General features: G+C 40.1%; 1 pseudogene; it reads right to left on the bottom strand.

Annotated features, from left to right (window-relative positions):
• Positions 1-517: 517 nt before the first annotated feature.
• Positions 518-3251, bottom strand: LOC116802779 (annotated as a pseudogene).
• Between the last annotated feature and the right edge of the window lie 23 nt (positions 3252-3274).

Raw genomic sequence — 3274 nt, 5'->3', positions numbered from 1 at the left:
TCCTCCAGTACCCCAACGGGTTCTGGCACTCCATTCGATGCCAGGGCAACCAATTTCGCCTGCGTTGGCGCCGAGCTCTTAGATGCCAGATGGCTTCTGCGCCTGCCTCGTCTGGACTTCATCGAGGCACTACTTCCGCTCAAGGCACTCGCGCTGCTGTCGCTCTCCATCGGCATAAATACGATGGTGGCTCCACCTACCGTCGACGCCAGCAACCGTATGCTCGTTTACTCGCTGACAAAAGGTAGTTGCTCTGGAACTCGAGCTCCACCTATCGGTAGAGTCTGGTAGCACTAAACTCTCCCTAGACACAACCTTAGCAGTGACTCCCACCAATAAGCTTTGTGACAGCTGATCAAAAGCTTACTCGAAAACTTACTCGTAAGTTCGCCTTCAGCACTGCTAAGTGGAAAATTCCAACAATTAATTGTTATTACTTCCAACCGCTTGTTTATAAACACGAAATTAGCACACGACTTTCGCGGAGCACTAATTCACCGATTTATTACTTTCCAACACGGAAAACCAAGTTCTTCGCAATCTGTACACGAGCGCAACGAAAACACGTCCGTCGTTAATCCATTCATGCGCGTCACTAATTAGATGACGAGGCATTTGGCTACCTTAAGAGAGTCATAGTTATCCCGCCGTTGACCCGCGCTTACTTGAATTTCTTACTTTGACATTCAGAGCACTGGGCAGAAATCACATTGTGTCAACACCCCTAGGGCCATCACAATGCTTTGTTTTATTAGACAGTCGGATTCCCCAAGTCCGTGCAGTTCTGAATTGATTGTTAATTGATAATCGTTATAATTGATAAGAACTAATTGGTTTAACCCAAATAGTATTCTTAAAAATTTTAGCAAGAAAGTTCCACAATTGGCTACGTAACTAAACTATCCGGGGAACAGTAACTAACATAAATCTAGAAACTCTATTTACCCAGAACGAGCACATAAACCATGTTATTGTTTCCCAATCAAGCCCGACTATCTCAATCTTCAGAGCCAATCCTTATCCGAAGTTACGGATCTAATTTGCCGACTTCCCTACCTACATTATTCTATCGACTAGAGACTCTTCACTTGGAGACCAGCTGCGGATATTGGTACGGCCTGTTGAGAAGTTTGCGTGTCCCCACCATAAATTTTCAAGGTCCGAGGAGAAATATCGACACAACAGTATATGTCATGCTCTTCTAGCCCATCTACATATCTCTCTGCGAAAGACTTCCATGGTAGTACGGCTATAAAACAGAAAAGAAACTCTTCCGATATCTCTCGACGGCTTCTTTATGGTCGTTCCCTGTTGCCAGATGAGCACGAGGCCCATATTATAACAAACGGATACTCAACAGGTTACGGAATTGGAACCGTATTCCCTTTCGTTCAAAATTATTCAAGTGTATTATATTCGCTTTGTTTATATAGTTAGGCATTTTTGTTTTACTTGAAAATTTTCGGCTTTCGCCTTGAACTTAGGACCGACTAACTCGTGATCAACCACTGTTCACACGAAACCCTTCTCCACTTCAGTCCTCCAAGGTCTCATTCGATTATTTGCTACTACCACCAAGATCTGTACCAATGGCAGCTCCATGCAGGCTTACGCCAAACACTTCTACGCATACCATTGTACCTTCCTACTCACTAAAGTTTCAAAATTTATATCACAAGTAATATAAATCATCTACTTTAGCGGTAATGTATAGGTATACAACTTAAGCGCCATCCATTTTAAGGGCTAGTTGCTTCGGCAGGTGAGTTGTTACACACTCCTTAGCGGATTTCGACTTCCATGATCACCGTCCTGCTGTTTTAAGCAACCAACGCCTTTCATGGTATCTGCATGAGTTGTTAATTTGGGCACCGTAACATTACGTTTGGTTCATCCCACAGCGCCAGTTCTGCTTACCAAAAGTGGCCCACTGGGCACATTATATCATAACCTTGAACTTCATATCAAGAAAGTTAAGGTTCTTACCCATTTAAAGTTTGAGAATAGGTTAAGATCGTTTCGACCCTAAGGCCTCTAATCATTCGCTTTACCAGATAAGATTATTTTATATAATATTAAAATGCACCAGCTATCCTGAGGGAAACTTCGGAAGGAACCAGCTACTAGATGGTTCGATTGGTCTTTCGCCCCTATACTCAATTCTGACAATCGATTTGCACGTCAGAACTGTTTCGGTCTTCCATCAGGGTTTCCCCTGACTTCAACCTGATCAAGTATAGTTCACCATCTTTCGGGTCACAGCATATATGCTCAAGGTACGTTCCAGTTAGAGGCATAAATAATATAAATATACATTATACATAACTATATAGAACGCCCCGGGATTGTGTTAATTAGCTATAAATAGCTAAAAAACTAATCCCATTATTAGTCAAGTTAATTACGCTATTAGGTTTACATCCCAATAACTTGCACATATGTTAGACTCCTTGGTCCGTGTTTCAAGACGGGTCCCGAAGGTATCCTGAATCTTTCGCATTGTTAATCATACAAGAGCATATAATAAACACAAAAATCAATGATAATTATGCCATTATATAATTCCGAAAAATTAACGCTCTGTAATAATATAAATCTATCAGCACTTTATCAAATTAATAACATTTATTCTGTGTTAAAATGCAAGCAATTTAATTGGAATAAACTATAAGTTATATTTTATGATAAATTTGGGATATGCTAATAGATTACAATGTCCTTATATGGAAAAAATGCACATTATTCTTAATAATATTATTTAAATATTACAATTTTAATGATGAATTTTCCATAACGGATATTCAGGTTCATCGGGCTTAACCTCTAAGCAGTTTCACGTACTGTTTAACTCTCTATTCAGAGTTCTTTTCAACTTTCCCTCACGGTACTTGTTTACTATCGGTCTCATGGTTATATTTAGTTTTAGATGGAGTTTACCACCCACTTAGTGCTGCACTATCAAGCAACACGACTCTTTGGAAACATCATCTAGCAATCATTAACGTTATACGGGCCTGGCACCCTCTATGGGTAAATGGCCTCATTTAAGAAGGACTTAAATCATTAATTTCTCATACTAGAATATTGACGCTCCATACACTGCATCTCACATTTGCCATATAGACAAAGTGACTTAGTGCTGAACTGTTTTCTTTTCGCTCGCCGCTACTAAGAAAATCCTTGTTAGTTTCTTTTCCTCCCCTAATTAATATGCTTAAATTCAGGGGGTAGTCCCATATGAGTTGAGGTTGTATATATAACTATATTTTGCCAA

The sequence above is a fragment of the Drosophila sechellia genome, unplaced genomic scaffold, assembly GCF_004382195.2.
Source record: "Drosophila sechellia strain sech25 unplaced genomic scaffold, ASM438219v1 U_218, whole genome shotgun sequence".
In the NCBI taxonomy this organism is placed as follows: domain Eukaryota; kingdom Metazoa; phylum Arthropoda; class Insecta; order Diptera; family Drosophilidae; genus Drosophila; species Drosophila sechellia.
Note: the sequence above shows the minus strand (reverse complement) of the source record. Positions and strands in the feature narration are given on the sequence as shown.